Source organism: Magnolia sinica, chromosome 3, assembly GCF_029962835.1.
Source record: "Magnolia sinica isolate HGM2019 chromosome 3, MsV1, whole genome shotgun sequence".
Classification (NCBI taxonomy): Eukaryota; Viridiplantae; Streptophyta; class Magnoliopsida; order Magnoliales; family Magnoliaceae; genus Magnolia; species Magnolia sinica.
In genome coordinates this window covers 87,376,852-87,401,130 of record NC_080575.1, presented here as the reverse complement: position 1 = coordinate 87,401,130, position 24,279 = coordinate 87,376,852, and the positions used below count along the sequence as shown (strand labels likewise).

Genomic DNA, 24,279 nt, shown 5'->3' with positions numbered 1-24,279 from the left:
CACACATGTATAGTAATCAGTTCCTAATCCAAGGGATTCAAAAATTCCAATTCGAGGTAAGAAAAGGGGCATAAAATTGGAGATTTGAGTAATTTAGGGTTAGGTTTAGGGATTTTGGGTGAAAGCAGAGTGAAAGAGAGGAGAGAGACGAACCAGAGAAGTACCGCACGCGTGGACAACAACAATGGCCCAAATGCACGTGTGTGATCCCGGTCGCACGTGTGTAGGACCCACTATTCAGAAAAAGGCCACCTTGGCCCTGGTCGGCCAGGGATGGACTCCAAAACTCCCAAATCTCAGCTCGATCCGATGTACGGTTTGTGCGTGATGATCCGCCGAAGTTTCAGCCCTCCTGTAGGGCCAGATTCTGGAAATCTGTTGTAGAGAGAAAAATGGCTGCAATAGAAGATGGATTTGAAGCGTAGATGATTGTAGGAGAATAAAAATATGGATGGAAAAAGGTGGGAAGTATGGATGATAGAAGATAGGGGCGGATCGGGATAGATATAGCTTCGCACCACGGTAGTTAGCCCTTCGAAGAAGGGAGGGCTTCGCACCCAATTAGCTTCACAACTCAGAGAGTAAGAAAACGCAGAATTTTTATTAATCTTCAATGCATCAAAAGAACTACAAGGGGTGCCTATTTATAGGAAAACCCTATACCCCAAAACTCGCGCCATGTGCGCAACCTATTACTTGGCGATGAAGTAAACTAAAATAAAAACCAAACAAAGAAATCTAAAGCGTTCATGATGTTCTAAATAATAACAATAAGCAAAACCTAAAATATGAAATCAATCTGACTAGTGGGCCACGATCATGAGATCCCATGATGGGCTTTTCTTGACTAACGGGCCCACTCTTTTAAATCAAAACTTCGTCTTCTAGCTAGGAGGCCCTCCCTGGACGTCGTCATCGATCCAGATCGACGGTGGGGCCCTCCTTCTGGCATACGAGCGTAGGGGGGGTGTGCGTGCACGTGTGGACGGCGTGCACGAGATGTCCCCATCACCTATGGGACAGCCCATGCTAATCATCTTCCATACTTGAGATCTATCTAATGAACCATTAGAATCTCAAAAAATGTTTATAGTACTTTTGGCCTTTCAATCTGTACAGGTATGGCCCATGGTTCAGTGATCCAAGCTTCGATATTGTAAGCCCTACTTTGACTAGAAGATGCAATATAAATCTTCTAAATGGAAAAATCCTAACCAATCAATTGGTGGCATGTCAACAAATAGACAATTAAGAAAGAAAACATCTTAATGCTTAATACTAAAAAAATGTTAGTATTCAACCAAAGGGTGGCCAAATATTTTATATTTAGGCTCTTTAATGGGGGCCTTAAAGTCCATAAAATAATAAATAAGGCTAGGATGGAGCCCACAAGTTTCCTCTAGGACCCACAAGTCAGCTGACCACATTATAAATGGTGCAGCTACGCCCCCTTGAGTCCAGTAGTGCATATTTGTTTTAATTAAGAAAAGTTAACTCCATGGATATTTTAGTAATAAGCATTTTTCTGTAAGTCAACCTAGTAGTCTTTATTTAGGGCTTTTTTAATGTTTTAAAAGGGGAGGTTTCTTTTGGGGAAAAGACTGATTATAATTTGGTCTTTGAAGAAAACGCAAAGGGCTTTCGTTAGACGTGTGGCGGTTATAGGTGTTGACTCATCTCTTCCGTCTTGGTGTTGATTCCTCTCCTGTCTTGGTGTTGATTCCAAGATCATCATTGGTGTCGATTCCGTTGTGAAACTTATCTCTTTACCTCCTCTAGTCTTTTGTAATCTTCTTCTCTTCTTAGTTTCTCATCTTCTATTTCAAACCTTTGAATCTCATTTGTTTCTCTTTATTACAAAGTTGACACTAACTCATCAACCCTTAAATATCATTTAAATGTCACATCCGGTATTTTTCAAGTTGTGAACTTTCAAATCCCTAGGCCATTCAAATCTCATCCCCATCCTTACCCTAATCTGTAAGGTGGGTTTTCCCTACTCTACAGGATTGGACCAAGCTCTTTATTGGTTTTCCTAGTCCTTTTCTCTTCTCTATATATTAAAACCTAAACACCCCTCTCTCTATTTCTTCTTTCCCTTAAAACTAGGATCTGTTGCATCCTGAATTTCCAAATTTGTATCCCTATTATTCAGTCCCGAATTCTTCCATCCTTCATTATTAGGTTTATAATTATCTATTGGCACCAGTCTACACCAACGTTGTTATTCTAATTCCCATTCGCTATCACTCTTCCAATCTTTAGCATTTTTAGTGAATGGGTCATCAAGCATGAGGCCTAACATACCAATGATCTTGACCATGGAGCCACAGGCCCATTTGTACAAACTAGATGCTCGAATGCACTAAAGTCTTGAATCGATTGTATATTGTTAATCCCACTTTGTTAAAAGAGAGACTATGGAAGTTGATCTGGAAGAGCCAGAATAAGATAGACCCATCTTTCCAAGGAACACGCAGCAAGGTGATGTATCAATAGAGAAGGTTCAACTAATGGGACATACTATAGATGGCAAGTGTTTTGAGAACCACATAGATCTGATGATCCTAGCCACTGTTCAGTTCCCTTCAAAGTAGAAGTAGGAATATATATATATATATATATATAGTTAATGGTTGACATTAAGAGCAGGAAACTAAAGAAAGTGGTGGGTAGAGCTGGATACCCCCGATTTGATCAGGGAATGTGTTTTCAAAAATGGTACATCTCTAATAGGCATGGGGAGAGCACATGTCAAGAGTCAAGATCGAGAGATATTACAAGGTAAAGAGTAGTACTTGTGGCAATTTTGTCATTCTCCATCACATAGTTAACAGTTCCAGCAGGTAGGTCTTTGCAAATACCCAGTAAAGTTGACAAAATGGCTTGGGAGTCCTTTGGAAGCCTGTAAATGATTTACAGGTAAATGATTTACAAGTGAGAATCATGTACAGCCTGTCCAGTTTGGCTTAAAGTTGTAAATGATTTATAGGTAAATGATTGTCTATGTTTGGATAGCCTGTAAATTGTTAAGTCCTGTAAATGAAGAGCCAAGCTTCCTTACACCAAGGGAGTTGTGAATACACCTCTTTTTGCTTTTTTGGGGTTATAGTTTTGTTTTGCATTCTTTTCCTGCTTTTTGATAGGTTCTTGATGTAGAGCAGGTCGCGGACAGTTACATGGCCAAGATGGATCAGAAAAGGCCCGGTCGACGACAGAAGTGATCCAGACCATCGAACCTTAAATCGGGTGTATCTTGCAATCCGGAATGAGTTATCTGACGTAAAATATATGATTTTGGGGTAGAACGAGCTACTGAAGCCAACCAACCCCGCTACGCCGGGTTGCGCAGCCCGGAATTGCGAAAAACCCCTGGATTGATGGTCGTTTCCCTGTTTTAATTTCATTTTTACTATAAATAGTAAGTTTTAGTTTGATTATAACTCTTCATCCGTCGGGCTTTAGGAGTTGCGCCCAACGTGAAAAGAGCTTAGAATAATTAGGAGAATCGTTTGGTGAAGCCAAATAGGACACTTACTATTTTTGGCCGAAAACCTTGCGCACTAGTAGACATCACGACCGTCTATAAATAGTAAGTTTACTATTTATAGTAAGTCGCGGATTCTAGGAGTTTGAGTTGTAGTTTGATTCTGATTTCTTTCCCATTGCTTGGTACCCCTATTTAAAGGGTTGTGAACTCGTTTTTATTCATCAATTAATCAATTTCGAATTTATTAGAATTTATTTCTATTTTCTGCTTTCTTTCCTCGTGGATTCGAGAAGTCTCTGTGAGGAGTCCAGAGAAGCTCCGTGGATTCGGAGTAGTTATCCTCATCACGTTCATCCCTGCGTCAGTTCTTCAAAAAAAAAAAAATCTTTCCATTTATAACTGCTAGGCTATAAATGGAGAGGCTGTAAATGAAATCCGAACTTTGAGCCTATAATTGAATTCCGAACTTTTTGCCTGTAAATGAGATGGGGGTAAATGTTGTAAATCACTTACAACCTGTAAATGATTTGCAGGAAAAAAAGGCCATCCAAACACAGAGAATAAATGAGTTATCTCTAAAGCATTTACAACTTGGCGGCATCCAAACGACCCCTTAATAAGAGCGTCTCCATGCAAAATCCTCAGGCCAAGGGTGGCAAAAAACATTTTTCTAAACGCCACAACCACCAAAGGTTAGGATTGAGTTCATATATTCTAAAATATAAATTCACATGTAAAACATCATTGTTGGCCATAAAAGTTAAGTGATAAAACATTATTAGAGATTCCTTGGATTGCCAAATCTACGCGGTGAGAAACAACTAAAACTGAAGAATCGAGAAAGAGAAGGACAAAGATAGAGAGTCTAGAAATCCACATATGGTGGGTCCGACAACCGTGAAACATTATTAGAGATTCCTTGGATTGTCATATCTACACGGTAAAGAAACAGCTAAAACTGAAAGATAAAGAGAGGGACAAAGATAGAGAAAGTCTAGAAATCCACATATGGTGGGTCCGACAATCATTAAACATAATACAAATACCATCTAAATCTCTAATGAAAAGCCTAAATTTTAAGGGAATAAAATTTATAAATGTTTGGTGATTGCTTTTCCCTTCATTTGAGAAATTAAGGGGACGTTTGGATGTCAATAAAGGGGGCAAGTTGTAAATGATTTACAAGGAAATCATTTACACTTTGTGCTTAGATGACCTTATTTGCCTACAAATGATTTACAGCATTTACCCATATCTCATTTACAAGCAAAAGCTGGAATTTCATTTACAGCCAAACACAATATTTTCAAAGATTGGCTCTCCATTTGTAGGACTTGAAAATTTTAGAGGCTTTCCAAACACAAACAATAATTTAAATATAAATCATTTCCAGCATACAGCCAAAAAGGTCAGGCTATAAATGGTTTACACATGTAAATCATTTACCATCTAAACCATTTATAGGCATCCAAACGACCCCTAATATAAATTAAGACCACATAAAGCTTGTGAATTTTCAAATATATCGGCACAAACCAAATGAGGCCGACAATGGAAAGAAATAGAAACAGACATCCAGAAAAGAAATCATGGAAGATGAGAGATTTCTCGGGTTATTGTTTGTTTTAAAAACCGAACCATCCATCGAATGCTTGTTGATCCGATGGGCATCGTCATCATGGTGCAGCAATGCTTCCAAAATCCTCCTGATTATTAGTTCATAACCCATTGGTCAATGGACCCGAAGCTAGATGTCAATGATAATCTAGAAGATTTTGGGTTGTCGTCCATCAAGGTGGGTCTACAAGATCAACGATATTGATTAATGAACACAAACCAATTCCCATGTGAACCTAAACGATTGATCTATTTATTCCCATCATGATCATGATACCCAAAAAATTCAACAAATGGGAAGATCGTAACCGTTTGATCAATATCCTACAAATAAGCACAAAGACCTTCCAAATGTCCACAAAAAGAAGGGTTTCCATCATTGCCCATCAACGATGAGTCCATATAATCAACGATTTAGACCTACAGCCATTGTCGTTATCCACGCCAGAGAGAGAGAGAGAGAGAGAGAGAGAGAGAAACGTACCTTTGCCGGCAGTGAAGCTTCGTTGACGGCGAAGGTTGTTGAAACGCACAAAGAAGGGAGGTTAGAGAGAGAGTGAGAAATGGTAGTTTGGGCATTAGGTTAAAAAAGAGGAATTATGTGATGGGTACATATACCAACTACGACTTTGGTTTTTAGTTCTGATAAGTGGGGCCCATATGTAATGATACAGGCCATTGTTTTGTTTCTTCTCAACATTAATAAACGGTGACCAAAAAATTTCCTCCATACGGTAATTTTAAGATTTAGATTTGTGGTATACAGATGAGTGGTTGAAAAGAGCAATATAACAAGGGGCTAATTCAACTGAAGCAGATTTTGTCAAGATGGGTCCCTAGGTTCTTACATGTCATGGAGATTTCCGTCAAATCGCACATCCACGGTGGGACACAAGAGGCCAATGGTCTGGATTACCGGAAAGTTCATTCGATTGTCAGAACTACTACTGCTAGCAATTTGTATACATGATATAATTCTCATTTAAGAAAACTATTTAAAGAGAGTGTGGATCTTCTATTTTCAACAAACAAAGACTTCTTGTTCCATTTCTGCATTAAAAAAGAAAAAATACAAAAAAGTGGCTATTAGAAAGAAGGGGGGGAAAAAAGAAGAAAGAAAGGGAAGAAAAAAAAACAGCCAAGAAAGAAGGAGAAAAATAGTTTTCTTACGTGAGAATTATATCATGTATGCAAATTGCTAACACTAGCAATGGTTTTCAGTTCTAACAATAAAACGAACTTTCCGATAATGTCTCGTGTCCCACCTTGGATAGAGTATCTGACGGAAATCTCCATGACAGGGAAGAACCTAAGGACCCATCTTGACAAAATTTGCTTCAATTGAACTGGCATGTTGTTATATTACTCTTTTCGACCATCCATCTAGACACCACAAATCTAAATCTTAAAATTACAATATGGAGGAAATTTTTCGGTCATCCTTCAACGTTGAGAAGAAATAAAACAACGGCTTGGATCACCCGATCTAGCCCCCACTTATCAGAAATGAAAACCGAAGTCACAATTGGTGTATGTGCCCATCACATAATTCCTCCTTTTTAACCCAACTCCCAAATTGTCATCTCTCTCTCTCTCTCTCTCTCTCTCTCTCTCTCTCTCTCTCTCTCTCTCCACACATTTCAACCACCTTCGCCGTCGACGAAGCTTCGCCACCGACAAAGGTACGTATCTCTCTCTCGCTCTCTCTTTGGTGCAGCCAGCGACAATGGTTGTAGATATAAACCATCAATCATATGGACTCACAATTAATGAGCGACGACGGAAACCCTTCTTTTTGTAGACATTTGAAATATCATAACCATTCAATCCGGTCCTACTTATTTTTAGGACAGTGATTAAACGGTTACGATATTCCCATCCGTTGAATTTTTTGGGTATCATGATCATGGCGGGAATAATTAAATCAACCATCTGGGTCCATATAGCAATTAGTGACGTAGTTATTAATCAATACCATTGATCTTATGGACCCACATTGATGGGTGACAACCCAAAATCTTCTAGATTATCGTTGACATCCAATCTTCGAATCCATTAACCAAAGGGTTATGAACTTCCAATCATGAGGATTTTTAAAACATTGCTGCATAATGATGATGCCCGTCGGATCAACAGGCATTCGGGGGATGGTTCGGTTTTTAAAACAAACGATTAACCTGAGAAAGCTCTCGTCTTTCATAATTTCTTTTTTGGATTCTTACTTTTATATATTTCCAGTGTCAAACTCATTTCATTTGTGCTAATATATTTCAAAATTCACAAACTTTACGATATGGTCTTAATTTATATTAGGGGTCGTTTGGATGCATGTAAATGGCTTACTTTAAATTGTAAATGATTTACAAATGTAAACCATTTACAGCCTGTCCTGTTTGGCTGTAAGCTGTAAATGATTTACATGTAAATTAATGTCTATGTTTGGAGAAAGCCTATAAATTGAAAGCTAATCTTTGAAAATATAGACGTTAGGCTGTAAATGAAATCCAACCTTTTGCCTATAAATGAATGGGGGTAAATGTTGTAAATCACTTACCGACAAATACGGTCATCCAAACGCAAGTTGTAAATGATTTCCATTGAAAATATAGACGTTAGGCTGTAAATGAAATCCCACATTTTGCCTATAAATGAGATAGGGGTAAATGTTGTAGATCACTTATCGATAAATAAGGTCATCCAAACGCGAAGTATAAATGATTTCCCTATAAATCATTTACAACTTGCCTCAACTACAGGCATCTCAATGACCCCTTAATTTCTCAAATGAAAGGAAAGGCAATCACTAAACATTTATAAATTTCTTCTATGAAAATTTAGCCTTTTCATTAAGATTATTTATGGCTATTCGTATTATGTTTCATGGTTGTCGGACCTACCATATAGGAATTTATATACTCACTCGATCTATGTCCCTCTCTTTCTCTATCTTTTGGTTTTAGTTATTTCTTCACCGTATATATCTGGCAATCAAAGGAATCTCCTGATAATTATACTACTTGACTTTTATGACCAACAATGATGTTTTCCACGGGAATTTATATTTTATAGTATCTTAACTCAATCCTGACCTGTGGCGATTGTGGCATTTAAAAAACTGTATTTTGCCACCCTTAGCCCGAGGATTTTGCACCGAGCCTAATGTAAGGGCATTTTCACACCGGGCTCAAGTAGGGTGGCCTATGGGATATAGGGGCACACTCGGGGTAGGCGGCCCATGTGAGACGGGCCCCACCTATGTGAGGCAGGTAGCTTGTATGAGGCAGAACTCATGTAATGTGAGGCCCAAGGGGGAGGTTTGGCCGAGGACCTAACCCATGGGATATGGGGCCTAGGCTTTGAGATAAAGGAATTGATTCGCCATGATCTATCAGTTCGAGCTTTTGGAGCAAGTAGTTAGTTGTCCTGCATCAAAGTGGTATCAAAGAGGGAGGTCTCATGTTCGAGACTCCTCAGCAGGGGTGATTAATGCAACGGCATTTTGGCATTGCACTCAAGTGGGGTGGCCTGTGGGATGCAGGGGCACACTCGGGGTGGGCGGCCCATGTGAGGCGGGCCCCACCCATGTGAGGTAGAACCCATGTGATGTGGGGCCCATGAGGGGGGTTCGGCCGAGGACCAAACCCATGGGATGCGGGGCCTGGGCTATTCATCAAAGCTCAAGAATCAAGATGAGCATTTTCACTTCCATCTGTAGTGCCCAATGTTTCACAACCAAAGCTATAGATGTTTAAATCCTTGTTTCAGCCTTTCCTTTCAGTAGCTTCATTTTGAGTTTTACCAACTGTTTTCTTTGTGAAGGAATAGTTGAGAGGTTATTTGCCATTGTGGAGATGGTTAGGCAAGGAGTGCAGGAAATCGATCTTGAAGCTTGAAATGTTGTGAATCTTATCTAGCAGTGATATCATATCTTTGTACTCTCTGTCTTTCCCTCTCTCTTAAATTGTTTCTTGAAATTTGTAAAACCTGAAAATTGCATATATTTTTATAGTGATTAATTCACTTATATTCCTCCACCTAAAAATCATTTAAACCTAGAAAAGACCAGTGTAAGATCATGTAATAGTCCTCAATAGCAAATTAGTTGCACAAGCCAGGGAAACATCCTATGTGACTGAGAGGATTCAAATGTAATCATGAGGGTTCAATTGAGATTACTGATGCAACAGAAAATTAGCCAAAAGCTATGATTTGTTCTATATGTATGTGCAAGAGGCCACTGTAGATAATGCAAGATGTTAACAAATGATCTGGAGCCAAAAGCTATCACTAATATATATGGTCTTTGATTCCTGCATTTAGATAAGCTAAATGCCAAACACAAGCAAACATCCAACTGTACAAAGCCTTTCTTATTATAACAATAAATTTTATTGATAACAGCCACAACATTACATAGGATCCATCAAGAGAATCGATAAGAAGAACCCATACATAAACATGAACAGGGGAACCCTTCTTTGGTGAGCCAGTTCAACAAGTACTTGATGAGAAACTCATGTTGTATACAAATTGCATGCATATCTATAGACCGAAAGAAATACCAACCAAACCACCTCAAATAACTGAACAACAATGGGAGAAACAGAAACTTAAATGTGTTTAGAAAACAGAAGACAAAACCATCATGCCCAAGACTTCTAGCTGATGACAAATTTACTTGTTTAGGATTTACCATGTTGAAGTTATCCATAGGACAAGTACCTCTTCAATGTAGTTCTGTCATAGTTAAGGGTGACTTACAACCCCCCGCACCATTTTTTTGAGAGAGAGATTGTATTTACAGTCTTCGCTCAAATATCATCTCAAATCCTTCCCAACTTGATACATTTTGATGGATGACTCTTGACTTGTCCATCTTTGGCATATTTTCTATTGGTATTCATATTTTTATGCAACTCTTTATTGGAAATAATATCAGTAATGACTAATTAATTGCAATATTATCAAGAACAGATAACTTATCGTGATTTTGTTGTTGTCGTTGTTGTTGTAACAAAGTAAATGATAACATTGAGATCTAAAGTATCTGATAAAATATTCATAAATTGAAATTATTACGAGTGACTATTACTAAAAGCAAAATCAGCCCCAGTTTTCTTAGGTGCGAGGCATATGACTGGAACTCCCAAGTGCATTTTGTTTCTTTTTTCCAAGTTACATATACACAGAGGATAGGATTTAAGGCTCTAAGTGGAAGGCGAGGAATATTTTTTATTTTCCCTTCGATCAGCAATAAGGAATTTTGTTATATCAAGGGCAAGAAGACAAAAGCAATACAAGGACATTACAAGAGAAGCTCTACAGAAGTTTGGAGGCGACAATTGAAAAGAAATCAAATTAGGCTCTTCCCACTCTATCAAAGACCATATCCTCAGGTAAACCATAGGTCAACAAATCTTTTATTACTACCTCCACCCACATCCCTTTAGGCCTTCCCCTTGCCCTTTTATAGCCTTCAACTTGAACCAACTCACTCCTAACCGATGCAGTTCTTGGTCTCTGATGCACATCTAAGTCTACTTTCCTCATCTTATTACCCATCAGGGCCACTCTTGGGTTCGCCCAAACACATTCATTTTTTCTACAAAGGGTACTGTAAGCTGCAGGGATATGTTTAAGCTGGGGAAAAGAGGGGACTCTTGAATCAAGGACTGTTTGTAGTAGGATTGGCTCTTGCTTTAATACCCTAAAAAAATCATTTCATTCCTTTTTCTTTCTTTCATGCTAGAAATGCCCATCAGCCCAGGTTCCTTGTTTTGCCTTGTTTTGCAAAAAAGAGAAGAAAACAATGCCCCTTTCTTTATCAAAATCACATTTTTGCTAACATGGACTGAAAATTTACAGTCCCTTCTAGAGCCTTTCCTTGGTGCAATCCTTCTATACCATTGTAAGTAAAGACCCTCATCTGCACCTTATCTTTAAGTGGACATCAGTCTGTAATGGCCCATAACTCTTACAGTAGGATGAACAAATGTCCAGAAAAGAAACCTTGCATTTTTTGGAGCTGAAAATGAAGTATAGAAGAAAATAGGAAACCAAGATGGAGAAGAAATGGAGAGGACATGTGCAAGTTGATGGAGAAGAACAGAGAATGATATATATATATATATATATATATAGATATATATAGAGAGAGAGAGAGAGAGGCATAAAAGGTAGTGTAGGGCCCAGTTGTTGGATAAAGGAAGGTACTTTTGGCTAGTTGCATGATGTGGGTGCGGTCAAATTCAGAGCATAACCCATCTTTGTGAGAAATTTCATGTCCCAAATGAAATTAGTCCTAGAGAACATGGTTTTTAAGCCAAGGAAGCTTAATTTTCTTAATATCTTCTATATTCATGGGAAATGCGGGTCAGATGGCCTTTTATTTACTAGATGAAAATTCCTATTTAAAAAAAAAATTTAGTCTAGATGACTACGCATGGTGTGACACATGGAGAGATGCGAGTAATAGATAAGATTTAAAATGATAAACAACATATCAGTGACTCAGTGAATTTTAGGACCTGTCAGACACATTTCTAGGAAATCTCAATTTAAAGATGAGAAAGGTGATTTTCTGCTCTTTTGGTGGGGGAAGAGACTGGAATTCAGATCGTAGAATCTAATTCTTATATTATAAGAACTTTTTAATTATTATTATTATTATTTAAAATCAAAGCTCTTCATATGGATCTCTTGGATATCTCATTTTCAGCAAAGAAATGTGCTTTTTACCTTATTCTTTTCATGAATAGAGAAACAAAAGCAAGCTAGCATTAATAAAATCAAAATGTGTGCTGTTGAATAAAAGAGAAAAGTGCATCACGCCTTTCTTGGTAGCGAATTTTCAAACCCAAACAAAGATTTCTAGGGACTTTCATTGAAGAGGAAGATAAATGTGAAGAGGAAGAAGAGATGTTGTCTTGGCTGTCAATCCAGGAAAAGCAGCAAAGAAGAGGTTCAAACAGGCAGCAAGAATAGACTATGCGATTGATTTGGAAGCCAAAAGAAGGCTTGACGTCACGCTGACATCAGGCCATTGTGCATGGTTGACTATGAAGATAAAAATTTTGCTAGTCCACATAGAGCTTGGGATAGCTGTGATAGGTTTAGTTCCTTAATTTATTGGAGTCAATTTACTGAAGGCATCATAATATTAAGGTTTTGATCAACCTACTTCTGAGAGTTATAGTAGTTTAGTCTTGTTAATAGAGATAAAAGGTTGTTTTATCAACCATATGAACATATCTATTGATTATTGTTTGCAGTGGATTCTATTTGGAGAAAAACATACGATGTATTGTAGGGTTTCGGGATCATTCTTTGAACCTAGGTTTATGAAGTCTGTACAATTCTTTTCCTTACATTAACGAAGTTACAGGCGGTGTGCTCCCACCTTTCTGAAAAAATGACGATATAACATGTCCATGTTGTGGAATGTTAACAACGGTTTTCATACGCATATGGCCCATCAATGCATCAACTGGTATGTAGCCCAGGCCATGACATTGTACAAGAAGGTGGAGAATTACTGAAGCATTTTTACTGGCGACCATCACTAACTACAGGTAAAAATGGGAATTGCCAGTGGCCATAAAAAAGCCCCTAATATCATATCTAGTGATCACCTGCTCTCTCTCTCTCTCTCTCTCTCTCTCTCTCTCTCTCTCTCTCTGACACGCTGTCCCTTCGTCCATCTCTCTCCAATAGTCGAAGAGAGTATAAGAAAGAAGAGAAAATCGAAGGTACTCTCTCCCTTCATTTGTCCCTCTCTCTCTCTCTCGCTTCCCCTTTCGATGCCAGAATTTGGGCAGCAACCATGGCGGCGGCAACCATATCCGCCGTTGTCCATGGACGCCGACATATGTATGTTAATTGTTCGAAACTATTAGGTTTCTTAGGCAGATTGTAGGCAGGTAGGTTTCCCAGAACACAGTTCTGTTGGGGATTCTGATACTGAATATTTCTTGGTCATTCTATTTATGGAATACTAATCTCATCTTGTTTGTCACATGAACAAACATTATGATGCCAAAGGAATGGCCTTCTCAAGAAAGCCTAGGAGTTATTTGTTCTCTAGGGTGCTGAAGTAGCCCTCATTGTTTCTCAAGCCGTAGCCGCCTCGACGAATACTCCAACAACAGATATTTCGTTTTCTCTCTACGCATTTCATTTAATTTTTTTTCCCATCACAAAAATGAGTTGAATTAAGCAATTCATTTTGAGAAAAAGAAGTAACTCACTTGTCCATTTCATTTTCTTTCTGTAAATGAAAAATTAAAATAAAAGGGAGGATTGGATTAGTTTGGAGTGATCGTATTTGGTGGGTTTCTTCTCTTCTGCATCTTTGTCCATTTATTTGTTATGTTGCACTACTGTCTACTAGTCTAACTCAGGGATGGTTCGAAAATGTTTGCTTGGGTAGGTCAGCAAGATGGCTAAAGCACTACAAAGGTTTTGCATGAAAAGAGCATTGGTAGTTCACTTAGAGAGTTTGGATGAAATGAGTCCACTTGGTAAGTTCCATTTCCATTTTAAGGTTCCTGAGGGTGTACATGGAAATCAATTCCATTCCATTCCCCTTTTGCTTCGTATTTGTCATGCATGCATTTGCTTTCATCTTTACTCATTGATTGGTGGCATGTCTTGATATTTGTAGGGTCTGGATTAGTCCTTGATGTGACACCAGAAAGCATTTCAAAGTTCTCCTTTGACCCATGTACTGATCATCTATCACTATATCCTTTTAAATGTCAAATACCATGTTGAAGATTTATCTACAGAGATGAATTTAAGCGATATGGATTATCCAGATATATCAAATCGAGTAATTGAGGATGGGCTTAAATGCTCAGTTGAACCAAATTGCAAAAATCCTAACCATTTAACTAGACACCACAATCAGTCCCTATGGAATGTGAGTCGTGACCATCCAAAATGTTGCTTGGCTAATTTAGGATCCATCCGGTAGCAGTGTGGATTCCAGTTTGGTTCCATATATAGAGTAGAACCCATCTACTTTGCATTTGGGATGAGTGGTGAGTGGTGAATTCCCATCAATCAGGATTCAGGAACTTGTCAATATGGTTTCTGTCAATAATTGGCTTTAATGCTTTTATTATTTTATTATTTATTAAATTTTGGCAGAATTGGCAAATCTGAGCAAGTTGGAGGTTTTGGATTTGGGATCTCAAAGGTAAGAGCACTTAGATCTCACCTTTGAAAAATGATTGATTATCTTCATTAGTCAATTTTGATATCTATACGCTTTTTTGTTATTTGGGATGTAATTAATTTCTTTTTGCCATTTTGTTTTGTAGGTTGTAGGCAGAGACAAATAAGGGCTGGATGGAGGGATTTTTTTTTTAATGTATTCGGAATCTCATTTGTTTCTCTTTAATTTTGAATTGACACAAATTCATCAACCCTTAAAATATCATTTAAATGTCACATTCAAGATTTTTCAGGTTGTGAACTTTCAAATTCCATCCCCATCCTTAATCTGTAGGGTGGGTTATCCCTATTCTACAGGGTTGGACCAAGCTCTCTATTGGTTTTCCTAGTTCTTTTCTCTTATCTATATATAAAAACCTAAACACCCATGTCTCTATTTTTTCTTTCCCTCAAACCATGGATCTGTTGCATCCGAACTTTCAAATTTTTATCCCTATTATTCAGTCATGTATTCTTCCATCCTTAATTATTAGGTTTCTAATTATCTTTTGGCACCACTCTACGTCAACATTGTTATTCTGGTTGCCCATTCGCTATCACTCTTCCAATCTTCAGCATTTTTGGTGCATGCGTCATCAAGCATGAGGCCCAACATACCAATGATCTGGATCATGGAGCCACAAGCCCACTTGTACAAACTAGATGCTCGAATGCACTAAAGTCTCGAATCGATTGTGGATTGTTAATTCCACTTTGTTAAAAGAGAGACTGTGGAAGTTGATCTGGATGAGCGGGAATAAGATAGACCCATCTTTCCAAGGCACATGCAGCAAGGTGATGTGTCAGTAGAGATGGTTCAACCAATGAGACCTAATATGGATGGCAAGTGTTTTGAGATCCACATAGATCTGATGATCCTAGCCACTAGCCACTGTTCAGTGCCCTTCAAAGTGGAAGTAGAAAAAAAAGGTTAATGGCCGACATTAAGAGTAAGAAACTGAAGAAAGTGGTGGGTAGTTTTTTCCGATAGTTGCAACTTTCAAAACATAGTCCATCTATGATAGGGATGGATGCTCCTGATTTGACCGGGGAGTGTCTTTTAAAAAATGGTACATCTCTGATAGGCATAGGGAGAGTACATGTCAAGAGTCAAGATCGAGAGATATTGTAAGGGAAAGAGTAGTACGTGCAGCAATTTTGTTATTTCCACTCGCATACTTTGCAAATATCCAATAAAGCTGGGGTGGGTGTTTGCAAAATGCCTCGGGGGTTGTTTGGATGCCTGTAAATGATTTACATGTGTGAATCATTTACAACCTGTCCTGCTTGGCTTTAAATTGTAAATTATTTACAGATAAATGATTATCTGTGCTTGGATAGCCTGAAAATTGTTTTAAGTCCTATAAATGGAGAGCCAATCTTTCCATTTATAGCTGTTAGGTTGTAAATGGAGAGCACACGTAAATGAAATACGAACTTTTTGGCCTATAAATGAGATGGGGTTAAATGTTGTAAATCACTTACAGTTTGTAAATGATTTACAGGCAAAAAAGGCCATCCAAACATAGTGTAAATGGGTGTAAATGATTTACCTGTAAATCATTTACAACTTGGCCCATTTACAAGCATCTAAATGACCCCTTAATAAGAGCGGCTCTAATGCAGGAGAACTAACCACTTGCTCTAAAAGCTCGAACTGATAGAGCATGGCGATTATCTGAGAAAATTTTAGAAGACACCAAAAGGAAGACTAAGACATTTCATCTACTTATTTGAATTATTTTTCGGCACAACAAAGCCTTGGTAAGCATTGCATAAAACCAACTTTCAGGCAACAAGAGCATACTTCTATTTCAGCCCGTGGTGTGAGAGCCAAGACCAAATCAACACATAGTATTTAGTTGGATCAAACCAGAAATAAGTCCTCTGCTCTCTGTTTCCTTTCCTTCCAGTAAATACATTTGTTTGTACTATATATGCATATGCAAGGTATGGCCTACTGATTGGTTTCCATCACATGCATGTTTGTATTATGTGTATGAACTATGAAGAGTGTCTCACTAAGACGAAGTGAAAAAAGAACAGACAAACAACAAAGGTCTAGCATTAATCAATATTATCCTGAGATATGCAAAATATTGACAAATTTTAAATGTAGCATTTTTACTGTGATAATATCGCAATATTAACCGTAAACATAGCAAAAATGTTAACAAATTTGTGATAATATTGCAATATAGAGAGTCAATTACGATCTATCACAAAGCATTCTTCAGTTATGATCAGGACTGCTTGATCCATCAACTAAACAAAGTCAAGGATGGAGGGATTCTCAGATAGATAGAGTGTTGTTAGGCTTCTCAGATTTCCAAAGGATGGAAGGATTGGACCAGACAACTGATTATCAAACAGAGTGAGTCTAGTTAGGCTACTCAAATTTCCTAAAGATGGAGGGATTGGACCAGTAAGGTTGTTTGTGAACAATTGTAGATCAGCTAGGTTGTTGAGATTTCCCATCCCTGGAGGAATAGAGCCATATATCTGATTTTGAAAGAGCAGCAAACTTGAAAGTTTGGTCAAGTTTCCAACAGTAGAAAGAATGAAACCTGTTAGACGATTACCACATCTGTACATGGTACAGATTCTTAAGATTGCCCATTTCTAAAGCCATTGGGTCAATAAGCAGTTGCATGTGCAAAAATGAAACCCGTGTGTGAGATTTGAGCAATCCATTAAGTTCAAAATGATGGAAATGATGCTTAGATGTTCTGCCTGTAAAATCAGACAATGTCGCTCTTCAGGTGGGGCACATGGTACAAAGTAAATAGGAGTTTATTCTTTTATAGTCATTCATTGTTTGATGTGCCCCACCTGAGGTGTGAAATGATGTGATTTCTGTGTTAGAAGATCTAAGCATTGTAGCGCATCTTAACTGGACGGATGAAGAGAGTGACTCTATTTTCAGGTTCAATCACTACCCTCCATGTCCCGAACTTCAAGATTTGAGAGAAAACTCTGTTGTAATGAAATTCAGCAAAAAAAATCCCGATGAGGAATTATATGATCATTAGCCTGAGGAAATGTATATCAACAACAGACCATTAGTCCATACAAGTGGTCCACATTCCACTGCAAACCGTTGATTTATGCCAACAATCAAATAATTCCTCCGCCTCATCAAATCCATCGAATATGGACCATTGCTCCATCTTTATGTAACCATCGACTCCCAACAACCAATCAAAGTCTAAAATCGTTCAATCAGGGAGATTGATTTCTAGGGCATGCACCATCCAAATCAGGACCGATCAAATCAATGGTCCAAATCAGCAAACCACTTGCCCAAAATGCACATACAGACACTACACACACCCTCATGCCAACAATCACACAATTCCACGGTCTCGTTGAATTCAAATTCCAAACCCCTAAACCAATTTTTTTTTTTTAGCATCTACAATCAAAACACGAAGAAATTCAAAAAAAAAAAAAAAAAAATCAATAACCCTGATATCCCACGTACTTACCGACTCAAAAGGCATCAAAATGAACAAACCACATCAAAACCCTAAAACCTGAAGAGAGCAAGATCAGAAGAAGAACGAACCTTCTCCACCATAGGATCTCGAAGATCGCTTCTTCCTCTGCAGCAACAGCAGCTACTGATGATCGAACCGATCCGTCTCTCTACAACATCCCGCAATAAATTAAGAAAACGAGAGCTGGAATCCCATCGCCGTTGCTGCCTGAGAGAGATGAAAGGGGGCGGAGAGAGCGGAAGGGAATCAGGGGCGGAGGGGGAGAGAGCGAGAGATATGGAAGGGGAATTGGGGGCGGAGGGAGAGAGAACGAGAAAAGGGCGGACGCGGATTCCGTCCTACCGCGCCCGATTCTAGCCACGAACGGGCAGTTAAGTGGTCGGGTCCACCGTGACGTATTTGCTGATCCACGCCGTCCATCCCTTGTCTCGGATCATGCTGGGGTGATTGGCGCGTGGAATTAGATGGCATTAGGTGGTACGGGATTAAAACAACGCAATTACTGATTGTGACGAGGATTGTCCCTGTTACCGCTGGACGCTCGTTCGTTTGTTGGTCATATCGAAGAGATCGGATTGCGTACTGAGTTACTGAGTACGATCTTAACGTACTGAGTAAACTCAGTTGGGCTCCCTGGAAATTTATGTGGTTTATCCACACCTTCCATCCATTTTTCCAAGGCGTTGAGCCCAAAATTGAAGCTTATAAAAATCTCAAGTAGACCATACCACGGGAAACAGTGGAAATAATGATTTCCACAGTTGAAACCTTTCTAGGCCCACAGTGATGTTTATTTGTCATCTAAAAGTTTTCATAATATCAAACAAACATGGATGAAGGGAAAAAACAAATATAATCTTGATTGAAAACTTTTGTAGCCCCTATGAACTTTTCAACGGTAGAAATTCAATTCACACTATTTCCTGTGGTGTGGTCCATTTTAGCCTGGTATATGCTTAGCTTTTGAGGTAAGGCCCTAAAATTATCTTGTAAAATAGATGGACAGACCGGATAAAAATACATAAATCACAGTGGACCTCACAGAGTTTACTCCGTCCGCTTGGTGTACTGAGTTACTCAGTGCGCAATCTGCTTCAGTCGTTGTATAGAAAGACCAACCAACATTTGAACAGTTGAGAATAACATGTTTTTTTTTTGTTTTTTTTTTTTCATACACACGCACGCACACACACCCCACACACGCACGCCGTGGGATTTCACCACTGGTGGGTACTCAAACCCTTGACCCGGTGTTGAAACTCCTGAGAGTCTACCACCCGCGTAAGAGTAAGTACCCAGAATAACATGTGTTTTATATCCATATTGTCCATCTGTTTTGCAACCTCATTTTATAATATGGGCTCAAAAATGAGGCAGATCCAAAGCTTACGTAGACCACAACATAAAAAAGCAGTGGAGACAATGACACCCACCATTGAAATCTTCCTAGGGTCCATGTGATGTTTATTTTGCCATCCAAACTGTTCATGAGGTCAAATAGACCCAGATGAAGGGAAAACACAAATATTAGCTTGACCCAAAATTTCAATAGCCACCAAGAAGTTTTCAGTGGTATGCATTTAATCCCTACTGCTTTCTATGGTGGGGTCCACTTGAGCCTTTGGATCTGCCTGAGTTTTGGGCCCATGCCCTAAAATGATCGATGGTGTGGATATTACCCGGACATCATGAGTGGACCTACAAAACTTGCCGACATCAACAGACATTTTCAAAATTTTCCAAATGAAACGGTGGAAAGCAATGCTACGATACTCATGATCCAAAGGAACCAAATGCAATTTCATTTAACCTAATCTCAGCCTTTTCCATTCCCCCTAAACGCGGGATGAAATTTGCAAAGGACCAAATGCAATTCCATCCTACCTAATCTCATCTAATACTATGACCCAAACGCTCATGTGCACAAAAATGAGGTAGATCCAACGCTCATGTGGACTACACCAAATAATAAGCTTGGGTACATTAAATGCACAAAGCATTAAAATGCAAGTTGCATTAAATGTAAGAGCCATATGTGGTGTGGTCCACTTGAGCGTTAAATCTCCCTCATTTTTGTGCTCATACCATAAAATGAACTGAGAAAAGGGATGAACTACATGGATAAACAAATACATCACGGTGTGTATCACGGTGGGCCCACCCACAGAATTGCTCGTTCATGGATAGAGACAGGTGGGAGTAAGACGCAACCCACGTCCAAAAAAGGGCATCATCTAGGTTTCATTGACACCTGAGCTAAAGACAGTGAGTCTTATAAAGGGCTCGTGGGGCCCACCGCGATGTATGTGGTTTATGGACATGAACTGCATCCTACCCCTGCCCATCTCCATTTGGGAACATGCAGGACCTTTGAGTGGCCACTATTATATATGGGTTTTATCCATACCATCCATCCATTTTTTTCCCTATCATTTAGGATATAAGCCCAAAATTGAGGCATATACAAGACGGATGTGGACTACACAATGGGGATTAAACTCTTACCATTGAAAACTTCTTAGAGGCCATAGAAGTTTTTGATCAATCTGATACTTGTGTTTTCTCTTCATCCAGGTCTATATAACTTTATGAATAGATTTTATGGCAAATAAACATCACGGGGGGCCCCAAAAAAGTTTTAATGGTGAGAATCACTATCACCACTGCTTCATGTGATGTGGTCTACTTGAGACTTGAATCTACCTAAATTTTTATTCTATCTAATAAAATGATATGGAAAAATGGATGGGCAGTGTGGATAAAAACTCATACATCACGGTGGCCACTCAAAGCTCCTGCCTGTTCCTAGCAGGAGATGAGTGGAGGTAGGACACAATCCATGTTTGTGGTTTATCCACTTCGTCCATTCATTTTGAAACTTCGTCTTAGGGCATGATCCCAAAAAAGAGGTAGATCAAAGGCCCCAAGTGAACCATACTATAGATCAATGGTAGCCAGTTAATATCTACTATTTCCTGAGGTGTGGTCCACTTAAGCCTTTGATCTACTTCCTTTTTTAGCTCATGCCCTAAAGCAAACTTTTAGCCTTAATTTCCTAACAATCGAGGCTAAAAGGTGAACTTTTAACTACAATTTCTTACTAGTTGAGGCAAAATAGTAGACTTTTAACCTCAGTTTCTTATGAATTGAGGCAAATGGCAGACTTTTAACCTTGGTTTGTCACCAATTGAGGTAAAAAAAAAAAAGAACTTTTAGCCTCAATTTCCTAACAATTATGGCTAAAAATTGAACTTTTGACACTGGTTTCTTACTAACTGATGTAAAATACTGAACTTTTAGCCTTGATTTATTACCAATTGAAACAAAATGGTAGACTTTTAGTCTAAGTTTCTCACTAACCGAGGCGAAATAGTAGACTTCTAACCTCGATTTTTGCTAAAAAGTGAACTTTTAACCTTAGTTTCTTACTAACTGAGGCAAAATGGTGAACTTTTAGCCTTAGTTTCTTACCAACTAAGGCAAAATGCTAGACTTTTAGCCTCAGTTTATCACTAATCGAAGTGAAATGGTAGACTTCTAGCCTTGATTTCCTAATAACTGAAAATAAAAAGTGAACTTTTAACCTCGATTTCTTACTGAGACAAAATATTAAACTTTTAGCCTCAATTTATTACCAACGGAGACAAAATGTTAGACTTTTAACCTCAGTTCCTTACCAATTAAAGCGAAATGGTAGACTTCAAGCCTCAATTTCTCACCAACCAAGGTGAAATAGCGAACTTTTAGCCTCGATTTCTTAGTAACCAAGGCAAAAGACAAACTTTTAGCCCAACCAATGCTAAAAAGCACATTTAACCTCTTTTTTTTTTTAACCGAGGCTAAAAATTTGTGGCTAAAAGCCAATTTTCTTATAGTGTGATGAGCAAGATCCTTTTTTTTTCCTAAGAAATCAAAGGCCTTTTTCAGTTTAATAGCCTGAAGAAAAAATGGGGCTACCCAACCACTCGCTGACTAAGTTGGAGTCTTTGTCCACGAAGGTTCTAGAATCAACGGCTGAAAATAAAAGTAAACAAGGTCGACATATATTCACATTCATATATTGACCCATTCATACACATGCTTTATCAGCCAATATTGAACTTTAGGAAATCCCATTAACATTAAGATTATGAAATATCCATACTTGGTTCTATGGATAATAAGTTTAGACTCGCATGAGTAAAACTCAATGATGTTGGACGCAGAAGCAATTTCATATATGAATCAAACAAGCAATAGAGAATGAAAAATAAAGCAAGCATAGAGAACACATGAGATTTTTACGTAGAAAACCCTTGGGGGAAAAGCCATAATACAAAGTGATGATGACCAATCTACTATAATCAGAATAAGGTTACAAGAAATGGAATAACTTATGGTAGAAGCCCTAGGTTCCCCCCCAAAACCCTTAAATAGACGTACTAGGCTCCTTTCTTACGTTCTACTTGCCTTTCTTAACCCTAATCATAATTACAAAAGTATTTATATACTCCCATAAAAGATTAGGAAATAAAAGCCTACAGTTACTCGCCCATAAAAGATCATTGACAACACATGTTTTTTAAAGTGTGTAAAACACCCCAGCTCTTTGAGAACCATTATTTGAACTATGAGTGCAAAAGATTATTCGATTAAAGACTCACATGGGCCACACCAATGGGAACAATGTAAAGTTGCTCACAAAACTGCTAAGTTCTCTCGCTTTGGCCCACTTGGGATTTTTTTTAAGTTGATTTTTTAATATATATATATATATATTCTCTTCTTCATGGCGAGTTAGACCTAATTAATGGATTTGATGAAAGATACACTTATGGTACTAGCCCCACATGCAAACCTATGGTCGGCATCCCATTCCTACTATTTCATGTGGTGTGGTGTCTTTGGATGATAGATCCAGCTAAATTTTTAAAATTTACATTGACTAAATGGTGGCCCCCACAAATTAAGTGTTTTATGCAAAATAGGTGTTGTAGGGGATCTTGGTTGGATAGAATAGGAAAGAAGGGAGATTCTTTGGTTATTAGATACTCTGCTAGAGTCTGACAATTGACACACAAGCACCAAGCACCATTAAATTTTACACATGGTATATATCAACTTATCAGAACCAACTATATTGTTGAAATCATCGTACTAAAGCCAAAGCTCCAAAACAAGATTAATTAAATAATTCTAATCTCTGAACATTGTTTATTGAAATGACATATTCATTGGAATTATTTTTTTTTAATTTATAAAACAAATTACCGCCTTAATACAACTTCCGTTAGAAAATCTAATGGAATGTGGCTTAATGAATGTTAGTTAATTTAACATGATAATTTTATGAAAATATCTTAAAACTGTGTTTGAATGTAAATTCTTGAAATGATAAGTAGTATTTTATAAAATTTCCTTTTTCCCATGGTGATCTTCCCTTGAAAATTATGAACGAACCACTTGGATATTTCACACACTTTCCAACTTGAACCTGTGATGCGGGCAAGTGTGATGAGGGCAATGTGAGGTAAGCAAACATTAACTATTAAGATAACTATAAAATTTTCATCTGTCTCTCACTAATTTTTCTAACACCTAATTTAACACCTTGGATTTTGTGGTAAATGGGAGTATTTCAAATCCAAATAGCTACATTTTGTGTTTGACAATGTTGGATTTGGAGATAAATGGAATCGGAGGCATTTCTAATATACGTGTTTTGAAATCCTAGGATTATGGTGTAATCTGAACGAAATGGCTTTTTGACTCGTTTTAAAGGGTAGGTGAGTCGCACATGTAACAAAGCTGTCTCTTGGTTGCTATCCACTAATTTCATATATGAAAGCTGTTTTAGTTAATCAAATCTAAGCCTATGAATATATCAAAAAATTCCACTGATATATCCCATGATACTGATCATCTATTTTTTCCTTGAAAAGTGGCAAGGCTAAGCATTGTTGAGCCCATTTGATGTGCATCCTACCATCATTATCACATGACCAAAAACTAAGGCCAATACAATCATTCAGTAGGCCATAAATCAATTTGGAGATTTTGGAGAGTTTGTACATTGTTTTCTAATGGTGTGGCCCACCTGATGATTGCATCAACATGATTTTTAAGGCATTTAATCTTCATGTGCAATGTGCTTGTTGGATGAGTCCCATGTGTGGGGATAATGTTTCATGGTAAAAACCCACTATAGGTCCACCGGTCACACTATGCATTGTCACTATAACAATTTAGACCTTTTGCACCGACTTTTTTAGTGACGAGTCTAATTTCATCGCAAAAGTCAAAATTTTACAACGATATTCCAAGTTGTCGGAAAAATTCGACTATTTATGATGGCATTTAAAATCATCGCTAATAGTCAACCTTTTTGTTACAAGCTTCAATTGTCGTCGCAAAACTTGTCGTGAAAACTTGCCATATGAATTTTTCATGCGAAAAAAAAGTATTTTACGATGACAC

General features: G+C 38.1%; 1 protein-coding gene across 2 annotated transcripts in view; it reads right to left on the bottom strand.

Annotated features, from left to right (window-relative positions):
• LOC131240149 (probable cyclic nucleotide-gated ion channel 5) overlaps positions 1-18,115 on the bottom strand; it is a 96,191-nt gene extending 78,076 nt beyond the window's left edge. Inside the window, exon 1 of one of the 2 annotated variants that reach the window (XM_058238220.1) lies at positions 17,892-18,115. The gene's annotated coding sequence lies outside the window, so the exon portion shown is untranslated. The remainder of the gene's footprint in view (positions 1-17,891) is intronic. The other variant, XM_058238218.1, reaches the window with a different exon arrangement.
• Positions 18,116-24,279: the final 6,164 nt, after the last annotated feature.